The following is a 12,704-nucleotide window of genomic DNA, read 5'->3' as shown; positions in this document are numbered from 1 at the left end:
CTGCCCCACTATCGCTCACAATGCTCCGGCCACAGTCCTAGCACAGATCACCATTCCACCTGGCCTCACAGTGTATCGATACATCGATGGCATCCTCAGCGGGGCAGAAGGGCCAGAAAGCATTACAGATGCAATGAAAAACATTTGGGCAACACTAATCAAGTTGGGACTGGAAGTCCCAGAGTCGAACTGCCAAGGGCCAGCACAAGAAGTTAAATTCCAAGGAGTCTGGTGGGTTGCAGGAGCTGCCTCTCTTCCACCAGACTCACTGGAAAAGAAAGAATCCGGGCACAATCCATCCAGTACGCTGGAACTACAACAAGTTCAAGGGACTGTGAAGTACTGGCGTAACCATAGTCCTGCCTTTTCTGTCATTGCTCGTCCCTGGTCGAATTTGTTATAAAAGGGAAAATCATGGCAGTGGACATCTCATCAGCTCTGTGGTACCGTCAAGTTCCCCTTCCTGCAGGAGCATAACAGAGCCTGGCCGCGGGCTCTCCACTCCGCTCCAGCCCCCGTTACCCCTGTCAGCACGTGCTGAGGTTGCAGGCTGCGCTGCTTAGGGAGCCGTGGCAACACACATTTAGGATGGTGAATGCCGGCCATCCTGAAAGCGACAGCTGTCTCTTACCCTAAAAAGCTTCCTGTAATACTACGCTTCTCTGAGGTCCCGCTTTTCTCAAATTGCCCCCACCCCAAAGCAATTTCCCCACAGGGTCCCTAAGCAAGGCAGTGGAGGAGTGGCTCTCTCAAACTCCCTCCCAGCCCTGCCCTGGCTGAAAGAAGGCAGAAAGAAGCCTTCAAATGAGGAAAGTTCTGGCTGCAAGAGAATACAAGCTGACCAGGTCTTGGGATCCACTGACATCAACAGAAATTTAGGTGAAAACTCCCCTTTCACATGAAACTCAACTCCCCAAACAAAAAACAGTTGTGATGGGAAACTATGGTGGGGGTGGGAAATAAGCGCTGAGGGCAGGAAAGCATCAGCAGGATGGGAAACCACTGAGATGGGAAGTTGTTCTGTCATTAAAAGTCAAACCGTCACAACGCTGGCTGACCCAGGTGCTGGCAGAATGATCGCCATGGAGATGGAACCCCAGAACACTGTTTGCCCCAACAAACGCCACGCTGGCCAACTGCCACGGCATAGAGCAGCACGCTCCTCGTGGTGCTCCTGCCCTCCAGGTAACCCCCAACCAGCTCCGCCGGCCAGCATCTCACCCCATCACCCCCCTTCGCTTCTGCCAACAGAGAGGTTCCCCCTCCAGCTGCCGACGGCATCAGAGGTGCCCGGCATGAGCTTCACCACCCTGACCATGCCACCACCGGTCACTGCTGGTGTGCTGCCCTCTGTCCCGGGGCTGCTGATCACCATTCGGCCTTCCCAGCTCCACACCATCACCCACCAGCCCACCCAGGCAACCTGGCAAGGGGTGCAGGGGCCCCTGGGGGACTCAGGGCAGGTTGTGCAGCTGCCACACGTGCTGCAGCTCCCCAGCGGTGTGCAGCTGCCCCCTCTGCCTGCTCCTTGTCCCCCTGCCTATGGCCAGGGACAGCAAGTGGTGATGGGACACTTGTGCCCTACCAGCCAGTGGGGCTGGGCCCATGGGATGTGGGCCAGGGGCAGCCCCTCTACCCTATGGGCTGCACTGTGCTGAACGTCCCTGCCCATGCTGGGCCCCTGCCACCCCAACACCCTGCGGCTCAGCACTGTGAGCAGGTCGCCCCTGTGCTCTGCACCCATCCTGGCAGCACCCAGAAGCTGTTGGAGGCCTTTAACAACGACGTGGTGGCCAGTGAGGATGGCATCCCTGCTGCCACCCCCTGCCAGCCCGCCCTGGATATGCTCTCTGGCAGAAGCAGGACCAAGCACCAAGGTCTGCAGGGTGGCAGAGCCCATAGGGGGTGACATGCACCAAGGAAGGCTTGCATCACCCTGGGGGTGGCTTGGCTTCGTTTACTTTTTCAGAAATGGTGACCACCCTGGCAAGCCCAGAGAATCTCCTGGACCTGCCCGAGCTGGGGCCAGATGCCTTCAACAAGGCCTTTCCTGAGCTGGCAGAGGACAATCTGCAGTTTCAGGATGAGCATTCAGCCACCATGGACAGCAGTGACCCGCTTGCCTGGCTCTACAGCATCCTGGAGCTCCCTGAAGTTCTCAGCGGCTCCTGCTTGACCACCCTCCTCAACAAGCTCCCGGATCTCTCACAGTACATGGCAAAGGGTGGCTGCTCTAAGGAGCAATCGCTGGCGGCAGGGCTGGGGGACAGCGAGGACACCGACTGTCGTGTCCCTGATGTCCCTGTCTTGACCACCACCCTCAACAGGATCCCTGACCTCTTAGAGTGCATGATGGAGGGCGACTGTCCCAAGGACCAAGTGGTGGCCGCAATGCAGGAGGACACCAACCCCTCCTGGCAGAGGGTGGCAGCATCCCCCTTGCTGGACACCACGGGCAGGCAGGGTGGGCTGGCAGCGGTCTTCCCCACCCGGCTGCCAGAGAGTCCCATGGAGCCCTCTCAGGAGGGTCCTATGGACACTTCAGAGGAGAGCCCCTTGAAGGGATGCCCAGAGGGTCCCCACAAGGGTCTCCCAGAGAGTCCTCAGTGGATCCTGCTGAAGAGTCCCCTGGCCAGCCCCCCGACTGCACCCCAGCATCATCCACCCCGCATGGCCCAACTGGTGGAGGAGGTGCTGCGGAGGCAGCCCCGGGTCATTTTGACCTGCTTGCCACCACCACCGGGCATCTCCTCCTGCCGGGTGGTGCCTAGATCAGGCAAGGCTGCTGGCAAACAGGCCAAGTGCCCCACATTGGCTGACACCCTCAGGATGCCAGAGACGTCCCCACGGGGCAGCATGCCACCCAAGAAGAGGAAGAAGATGGTGGTGTACCCGGTGGCAAAAAGCTCCAAAACCCTCTGGGAGGGGAAGCTGGACAGGGATGCCACGGCGGTGGGCTGTAGTGGGGAGCAGGGGGGCAGCAGCAAGCAGAGGGCATCCAATAGCAACTACGTGCCCACCAAGTGAGCCAGAACCCTGAGGAACACCAGGAGACAAAGTGCTCCACACTGCCCCAGTCACCGTCGATATATTGATAGAGAAGGTGTGGAGCACAGATCCCTCTGATGTGTGACCTGCACCCACCCACTGCAGCCCCAGCCCTCTACCAGATCTGTCTTTCTTAATTCATTAAAGGCTTGATGTTCCTTGCACAGTGCCTCTGCCTGTGGTCATTCACGCAGCGGGAGATGAGGGTTAATGCAGCCCCTGCCACATGCAGAGATTGGACCCTCCACCTTCCCCTCTGTCGAGGTGACACCTCCACCAAGCTGACCCACTCTCTAGAGTATTTACAAATGAAGGGACTCTCATCAAGGGAGGCAGCCTTGGCAGGGGTGATAAACAAAGAGCAGGTAGTGAAAAGAGCACCGTTATCTAAGTTGCGCAGGAAGAAGACTTCCAATGAGGAAAGTTCTGGCTGCAAGAGAACACAAGCTGATCAGGTCTTGGGATCCACTGACATCAACAGGAAATGAGTTTAAAATAGGACAAAGATAATTGGGGTAGTGGGAGATGGTGACCTCTAACTGAAATAGTTCTGCCCCAGAGAGGCCAAAATCCCGCTTGGGGAGCATGTGTAGTCCGTAAAACACTTCAGCAGTGCTACTGAGGATGCGTACGCGTTTGCATTAGAAGCCAGAAACCAGTCACCAACCCTGTGTATGACACATGACCATGCAACGTGTGGCGCTCTGAGAAAGGCCCTGAACCCCTTCTCAGTGTTCCAATTGGACCGAAAAACTTTGCATGCACTTTTTAATCGCTGCCCCCAAAGTGATTTCCCCACAGGGTCAGTAAGCAAGGGGGTGGCGGAGTGGCTCTCTCAGACCCCCTGCCAGCCCTGCCCTGGGTGCCGGTGCCTCCGGCCCTGCCCCAGCAGAGTTGCTGCGCTGATGGAGGGGCTCCCTCCCTCTCCACTGCATTTGCAAAGGGAGTGGCTGGCTCACCCTTTGCTGCCCACGCAGCCAGCCCTCACCTTTAGCTGCTGTCATTCCCAGGGGCGCCGGCTCTCTCCCAGCACCCTCACACCTTCTCCCTGCGACACTGCGAGAGAAGCGTTCGCCAGGCACACGGGTGCCGTCACTGCCCTGCGCAGCTGCGCACCCCAGACTGGCCCTGCCTGACTGCCTCCCTCACCAAGCACCTCCACCTCCACAGTCTCAAGCTCCATCCCTTTAGATGGAAAGGGGGTCACTTTATTGAGAAGTAACCGTTCCTCATGAGGAACACAGCCTCTTCAGGAGGCAAAATACTTTAACAGCATTTAGAAACAAAGCTGGGGCATTTGGGGGCCACCTCATCACTACTCCAAACAATGTGACCTCCGTGGAGAAAAACTGAAGAGCTAGACAGTTTCCAGAGGACAGCAAAACCTGACCTGCTGAGAGCTTAGGACAGTGCACGTCATGTTCTTCTTCACACTTAGTGCACGTTTGACAAGCTGCGAGATGATGGTAAATTACTTCCTTCAGAGAGGACAGCAAGACACTGTTGCCAACTCAGCTTAGGGTTTTTTTGGTTTTTTTTCTGGTTGGCCAAGCAAAGAAACAGAGGCAGTTTCGAAGTGCGCAGAAGCACAGCCGCAGACATAATTCCTGCTGTCACGCAGGCAGCAGGAGTGAACTTCATCCCTTTGGGTCCTTTTGAGAACACCAAGCACCCAGATGGTGCTGAAGGATGTTTTTTTTTTAAATAGGGGACCCTCGGAGAGAATCAGACATGTCCAGTTTTATTCCCTGGGAAAACACCCTGACGCTGTCCTGCCCCTCAGGTGGCGTAGGACAATTAAACTTATTAGTAAGCATGGGCTGATTCCTGGCCTGCCATGATTTGAACAGCAGCCCACAAATCCCTCAACTAGTTTTGTTCTGCCTGTACTTATGACAGTTACATTGTTCTATGTCGTGGGGGAAAGCAGATGACACAGCTTGCCCCTTTGATGTGCAGGGCTGTGTTTCAAAGGACTACGACAAGCCCAGAAGAGCACAGCACAGTACGGCTTACGAATCAAGTCAGTATTGCATCACAAACCACAATGCATGTGTCTGTCTGAGAAAACGGGGTTTATGTAGGCACGTGAAAAGTGGGTCTCTTGCTCAAAACCCAGCAAATCCTGTTTAGAAAAGTTCATATACTGAAACGATAAGGCAACATACTTCTGGATTTGTCTCTAAATCCCCACGGAGATGTAATTCCCTCACTGCCATCTGAAATCGTACAGCTTGAGGCACTTTTCATGTAAAGCCAAGAAAGCTCAACTCAGAAGGCAAAGATCCTTCTTAAGGGAACGGATCATCTGTAATTACAAGACACCTTCCCGCCCACTGAAACATAGCAGCAGAGTTAAAAGCAGTTTTTAAATTCCAAGTGGAGACATTCAAAGTTTGAAAACTACAGGACATTCCTGTGCTTCCTAGCACAAAATAATCAACTTTTTCCCACTTCTCTGCAAACCTTGACCCCAGTGCTTCGTATTTTTCACGCTACAGCACAGAAAGCCAGTACCCACAGTTGCACAAGGACTTCCACTGCCAGTGTGCAAAGCATTGAGGAGTCTGGGCTCAGTCTTGGCACTACAGGAGTGATCCACCTCAAATGCACTGCACAGCCTGCATCTGGGGGTATCACAGGTCAAATAGTTAATCACTGCTTTTCCTCCCAGTAACAATAAAAAGAGAAAAAACCCAAAATCTCCTTACTTCCACGGCTCTTCTTTACAGGCTAGAGGTTTATGGAAGTGATGACCCATTTCACACAACATACAAGACACCTTCTGAACAATTTTCAGAGCTGTCCAAAAACCCCCAGATCTTATACAACAATCAGTCCAAAGAAAGTACAGAGGTCTCTGTGCTACCGGACACATGCAGGAACACTTGTGTTTGCTGGACACCTTTGTAAAGGGAAAAGGCATTACACCAGCGTACCAGACCCTTGCCCAAAAGACTTTTCAAACCACCTGTTTGTTGACGCAGTCACCGCACTTCAACCCTTCCACCCATGACAACATCCTCTCAGGGGGCAGACTTGCCTGCACTTGATCACAGAATCAGTCAGCAGAGTTCATATTGAACCAAGCTAAAAACCGGGCCCAGTCTCTACGTTCACGGTTGGGATACACGGCTCCTATCACAGGGCACACACGGCGGTCCCACCTGAGTTACGTATCTGAAGTTGCATTTCCCATGGGTCAAATATTCGTTTTCAGATCTGCCTTGAAACTGAGGGCGCATGGTCAGTGAGAAGAAGAGAGTTCCTTGCCTCCTGTGCAGTCAGGTCACGTTCCCCTGCTAAAAGCAGCCTACTCAGGCTACTACATTTGTGTACAATCTGTTAAAAGAATAAAACCAAGTCTGAAGGTTATTCACTTGCTTCCTTAAACATCCTACCATTTGCAGCATCCAGCCCGCAGAAGACTACTTCTGACACAGCAACTTCTCCAAGCAACCTGCTATAAAAAGCAGGTCAACAGAATCACCAACAGCCAAGTCTGTACCCTCGGGGAGACACTTTCAAAGCGCTTTGGAGGATCGCACTGGATCTGCGTGCTTTAGACCCCACTGCATGGATTTACTGTTTTACTGGCAAAGGTTTTATGTACCACATGTGAACATCTTCAAAACACCTACTGTAATGATCTCATGCGTAAACAGACACAATGATCCTCTAATATCACACATGAAGAACTCAATGGATGCTCCTACCAAGGCAGTGGCTCCCTTCTGTAGCCACTGAACAAGCAAAAGGATGGATCAGAACGACATTATCAAGCTCTGAAGCAAAATTTCTGTCTTCCTTTAGCTGTAATTTAGAGCTTCATTGAGTGCTGAAGAGTGTCAGCCTGACAGCTCTGAAGCATGAAGCGCTTGATCCTCTGTGCCAGAACCACACCGGCACTGGCCACACAACCTGCCTGCATACTCACAGGGTCAGGGTCAGGGTCTGCGTCCGGGTCTTTACTGCCCTGCCACCACAACACAGAAGTGAGGACAGTAAAATGGAGATAGAAGTGTTCTTTCTCCACATAGTTGATGCTGGCAGCTTCTTGCCTCCAGCATTCCTGCACCTCAGGAGCTTGGGAAATGACAACAAATGTGAAACCTCCTGAAAATAATTTGCCTGACACACCACAGCGTAGCACTTCCGTATGCCCACACCACACTTCTGGCTCCCAGCTGCCCTCCTGCGCTTCCCTTTAGCTACCTGGGAGGCACCTTTTCCATCTCCTCAGATCTGGCCAGATGAAGAACACCCAACTCATGGCTCTAACATTCTTCCCCTTCCTCTCAACATCTTCCTGGTGGTCTCAGCTTTCTGCCCTCCAGATTAGGGGTCTATCATAACAGGTCAAGGATAGCACTGTTGTTTTTTTTTTTTTTTTTTTTTTTTCTGTAAGGAAGCCAAATACTTAAAACTCCTTATTAAAATATAAAAATTAAGAGGAAGGGAAAAGCCAAGATGAGAGCCAAGTGGAAGTTTCATTTGGTGCTCAAACCACCTGAATACTTATGCTGCAGCTGCAGCCGAGAGCTGGCCCTTAGATGGCTGATCAGGATAAAGCCCCAAATCCTGCCACTAAGGTTTCAAATTACAAAATAACATCATCTAAGGGAAGGCAAAATGGATAAACACAAACATCGCCGTATGTTTACAGGGCCTTCACAGCACAATGGTTCTCTTATGGCACCGAGAACTTAGCAGTAGGAAGAATTACAAAGGTCAAGTGCTATTTGTAAGCAGTGTACCCTTAAATCAACACTAGTGACAAAAGAGCCAAGCACTTGACTTGCAGAACGGCAGATGATTCGTGACTTTCTCCACAGCTTCTACTACTGATGAAGCTTACAACCACCTCACCATTTGGGAAGGACATCCGTTGCTAGTGTTGCTCTGGGTGGAAACTCAGCAGGTTGGCATGTTCATTCCTTCAGAGCCAGAAGGAATTTGTCATTACAGGAATTCTCATGCCACTGAACTGGCAGCAAGGTACACAAGCCTCTTAATCCCTTTTTATACTTCCACACTTGTGCCATAAAACCATTCTCCACTCTCCATCTCACCACCTCTCCAAGCAGAAAAGTCCCATCTGCCACACATGTGTCACAAACTACACAGGATATGACACAGGTTTCAAATACATCAGAAAGTATCAAATCAGAAACTTTAAAACATAAAAGAAAATTAAAAAAAGGTGGCAGTGGGAAATTATTTTCTACCTTGACTGTTAGGTTCACAAGCTGCTAGTAGTTAACATTAATGGCTCACTATTTTACGGTCATGATGGCAACAGTTCTGCAATGTGTGGATACCAGCGAGACAATTCCTGCCTTGCACCAGTTCAGGTGCTCCACCTATACCTCTTCACAGTTTTGAATTTTTTTTAATTATTTTTTTTAAAATGCTTATCAGGGTAGGATCTGCCTACCAAGACCATATTTTAAGTGAAATTACATTATGCTCCTCTTGATTTAAATACAGCAAGATAGCTCCACTGCTACATTCAGCCACCAGAACGTAAACACCTCCAGCTTCATAGACACCCATACATTATTTTTGTAAGGAACAAATGACTAAGCATGGAACACCACTATGAAAAAGCAAAAGAATGCACACAATCAGCATTTCCCTATTTGGACCAAAAAAAGAAAATCTCTAACAGCAGATAAGTCTAAATTAAAAATCAGCCGCATCCAGATCCCAAATAGGGGAGGGGTTATTGTATGCCACAGACCTGGACTTGACTGTTGAAGGAAATCACGCACTAAGGAAAATTTGAGGGGGTTCTGCAGAAGTTTAACTAGAGCCTTGGCAACTTCACTTGGGACATGAAAGGTACGTGCGCTATAGTATCACCCACAATAAAGGAAACTAGTCTCGCAGTTTGAGTTCAACACCACATCCGCAAACAAAATGAGGCTGCTACATTTGAGGAACACTGATGGAAACCTCACCTGCCATCCCAAAGTTATGCTACGGCATTTCTTCCCTTTTTGCCACTTTCCTCAGCCTTGGTACATCTTTTGCAGAATCTGAAGCAAGGGCTTCTTCCTGTTTCTAACAGTGAATGTCTGGGTTTCACACGTTGGTTTCTTGTGTGGCACCAATAAGACCCAACACTTGCCTTCATAAATGCATCTGTACACTAGGGAAGAAAAGGAAAATTACCAGTCTCGACATTGTACTGCCCACAGGGCAACAGAGTGCCCCACTCGTAAGCGGATTTAAGACAGTAAATAACCCTCAAATATCTTGATAAACAAGCACAGTTTAATCATGTCCTTTTAAACTGACCACTGACACAATCTAACAAGAAGACACATTAAGGGAAGCAGAGTTGTAGTTAAAAAAGTGGGGCTTCTCTTTCCTCTCCTGAGGGTTTACCACCCAGAGCAGGCTCAAGTTCTGAACCTGCAAACTGCTCCCCCATGCTTCTATGCTCGCTCTGGGAAAGACAGACGGCTGTTTGAATTCTTTTGCAGGTACAGTCTTTCTTTACTTTTGAGTTGGAATGAAATGAAAAGCTGCCATCAGTCCCACTTATGGCACAGGGACACACCCATGTTCCATGCACATACCTGCACAGAAACACATGCAGAGGGAAACCATCCCTTGGGTCTCAAATACAGAAACAGCACTGAAAACCTTGACTTCTGAGAGTCCCTGCAGCGTTCTCCCATGTCAATACACAGCATGTTTGTGGCAGGATCACCACTGCAAGTGCGTCACTTGCTTTCATTTCCATCTTCGTCTCTCACCTGGCACTTGCCACCTCCAGACTGCAGCATGCATAAAAGCAATTCTGTTTACTAGAAGCACAGCACCGTGCGAACCTTCTGCATGAAGCCCGGTATTTAAAGAAATTGCTATAAAGAATAAAAATCTGCCGGCACCACTGACCCACATATACACTGTGTTTTCTGAACAGGGACAGTATATGAAACCTGCAAACTAAGGACTGCAAGACCTTGCTCCTTGCCCCTCTTCTTTTGTCCTCAGGCTGGTGCAGGAGCTCCTTTCACCAGAGCAGGCACACCACAGACACAGCCTCACCGAGGGGAAGGGTGGAGAGGGGATAAGAGCAGAGGGAGAAAGGAAAGACCCACAGAAGCAGCTTTGCCGCCCACTGCCAAAGTCACAGCCTGCTCATCCTGGTCCCTCACCCTGTCTGTGCTGGTCTGTGCCTCTGCCCCCCTTCCCGCCCCTCTGCTCCTCTCCCTGTCCCTCTCTCCTGCTGCTGACCCTGCATTCCCTCCGGCACACCCCTGCCCCTCTGTCTCTGTCCCGCTCCAACCCTCTGCCTGCTCCTCACCAGTCCCTGTCCTTTCTCCACCCCTGCCCAGCCCCTCCCGCTCCCCCTGCCCCTCTGGATGCCTCCTGTCCCTCTCTGACCACCCCTCTGCCTTGACCCACCTCTCCCTGTTGCTCGGTGCCTCTCTCCCCCTCGTCCCTGCCCCACGGGGGCTCCAGGGCCTGGGCCTGTGCTCAAGCAGCCCTGGGCTGTGGCTGTGGGGCCTGCAGGGCCAGGGCTGGGGGCTGGTGTCCCCACAGGGCCCGACTTCAGGGCAGGGGCACCCTGGGGCCTGCTGGGAGAAGCTGTGCCCCGGGGCCTGCTGGGAGCTGTAGGCCTGGGGCTATCCCACAGCCAGGTTGTTCCCAGGGCATGCTGGGAGCTGTAGGCCCTGGGCTTCTGGCATCCATGTTGTTCCCAGGGCATGCTGGGAGCTGTAGGCCCGGGGCCGCCCCATGGCCACGTTGTTCCCGGGGCATGCTGGGAGCTGCTGTTGCCCACCCTCAGCCTCCTGCAGCCATGTTGGTCTGGGCAGGCACAGCCTGTGCTGGGGCTGTGTCCCAGCTGAGGGGGGCCTGTGGCCGGCCGTGGGGCAAGGGAGGCCCTTAGGCCAGCGCAGGGATGTCTGCTGCCTGCTGGCTGCCTGGGGGTGCGGTGAGGAGGCTCCAACCCCCCGGTGTGCCGGGCTCCCGGGGCAGCTGGAGTCAGGCCCAGCCGGGGCAGCCCTGGGGGTGAGCCGAGAGCTAAGGAGGGAAAGAGGTGCCGGCAGGTGCCCTGGGCACAGGCACCAGGCACCCCGACTCGCAGAGCCCCCCGCAGCTGCCCTGGCATTTGTAGTTCCTGCAGGAATAGGGCTAGCGTGTTTTGCTGCTGACTCTGACAGGGCTCTGGCTACACCTGTCCTGCTGAGGGACTGGCAATATGCAGCTGCCTGGGAGAGTCACCAGCCGGAGTATGAGCGCTCAAGCCTTGTTTCCCTTGCTGGAAAACACTTCATTTTTAAATACAGCCTCTCAGTGGTGAGATCCAGGCAGTCGGGATTGCTTCCTGTAGGGAGCAGCCTGGTGACTCGAGGCTGCTGCCTTCAGTGGGAGAGCTGGACGCTTCTCCTCACTGATGGGATGAAGTTATAAAGAATCACTAGGAGAGGCTGCAACTAAAGCAATGATTAACTCGACCTATTGAATAAGCTCAGTAAGGGGTGGCAAGCTTACAGAGGCACCTGGGCTATACCAATAGACGAGGGAAGTGGGGTAACGGTGTGTTGCCATCAAAACCATATAGCACAGAGAATAAATGACGTTCTAGAACAACAAGTAGAGTGCAGGTGCCCCAGGAAAGTTCAGCTGAAGTTCACCAAGTTGTAACCACCAACAATCTCTAAAGACCCCAAGAAAGGCCCCCAGGATCAAAGTGACTTACCCAAGTGCCTTAGGCATATGTAAATAATTTTGTAGTACAAAGTACATCTTCCCATCTGAACATGCTCAGAAAGGACCCTGAGGAGCTGGATATCAAACAGGGGAGCGTGTTGATGGGTCGTAGTTTGGTTTTTTTCCTTCCCACACAAAATTCCATTTTGTTTTGTGGGTAAGCAAAACTGCATATTGCAATGTGTTTCCTTGACTGGTAGTTTTTTCATAACAGGTGGGATCTGCAGGTTTAAACCCTGGTGCCTGAAAACCCCAACAAGGACACATGCTTGGAATAAGGGTTCACAAGTCTAGGGTATGCCATGCTCCATTGTTCTATTCCACGATTCACAACAAATGGTTCACAAACAATTCCTGAGGGGAGTGTTTTGATGGAGTGGGGGATTTATTCCCATGTTTCAACTCTATTATCTAGATTGGACAAAAATGTTTAAGGCACCAAGGCCATACCCCATTTGTTAGCCGTTTGAATATGCCAACCTGGGGATAACATGCCTTTCTATTTGTGGTGTATGGATTCACCGTGGGCTCTCAATACATACTGGATCCCCCCTTTGCAAGGGGCACAGATCCCCTGCCCAGCAGGCAGCTCATTGAGGAGCCCAGCAGGACCTTCCTTGCCAAGCTGCTTTCCAGCAAGGTGGCCCCCGCCTGTGCAAGGGCCAGGGCTTGTTCATCCCCAGGGGCCAGAGTCAGCACTTGTTGGACCTGATGAGGTTCATGCTGGCCCCTTTCTCTAGCCCAGCCTGGTCCGCACATTCTAGCACACCCACTGTGGTACCAGACACCACCACCTCCCATTTTGTGGGTGCCAGCAGTACCCACATCCCCACTGGGTTCAGGCATCGAGGGTGACACAGCCCCAGCTGCGAGATGGATGGATGAGCCCCAGCACCAGGACAGAGGAAAGATTTAACATTTCA

The 12,704-nt window shown here is 52.0% G+C and overlaps 1 long non-coding RNA gene across 1 annotated transcript; it reads right to left on the bottom strand.

Annotated features, from left to right (window-relative positions):
• Nucleotides 1-5,953: 5,953 nt before the first annotated feature.
• LOC121081548 lies at nucleotides 5,954-10,635 on the bottom strand. The gene is made up of 3 exons (XR_005825725.1): nucleotides 10,471-10,635; nucleotides 9,012-9,202; nucleotides 5,954-6,390 (listed from the first exon to the last, which is right to left on the bottom strand). It is a non-coding gene; the product is annotated as an uncharacterized LOC121081548 (long non-coding RNA).
• Nucleotides 10,636-12,704: the final 2,069 nt, after the last annotated feature.

Source organism: Falco naumanni, chromosome Z (genome assembly GCF_017639655.2).
Source record: "Falco naumanni isolate bFalNau1 chromosome Z, bFalNau1.pat, whole genome shotgun sequence".
NCBI lineage: Eukaryota > Metazoa > Chordata > Aves > Falconiformes > Falconidae > Falco > Falco naumanni.
This window is presented reverse-complemented; position numbering and strand designations above follow the sequence as displayed.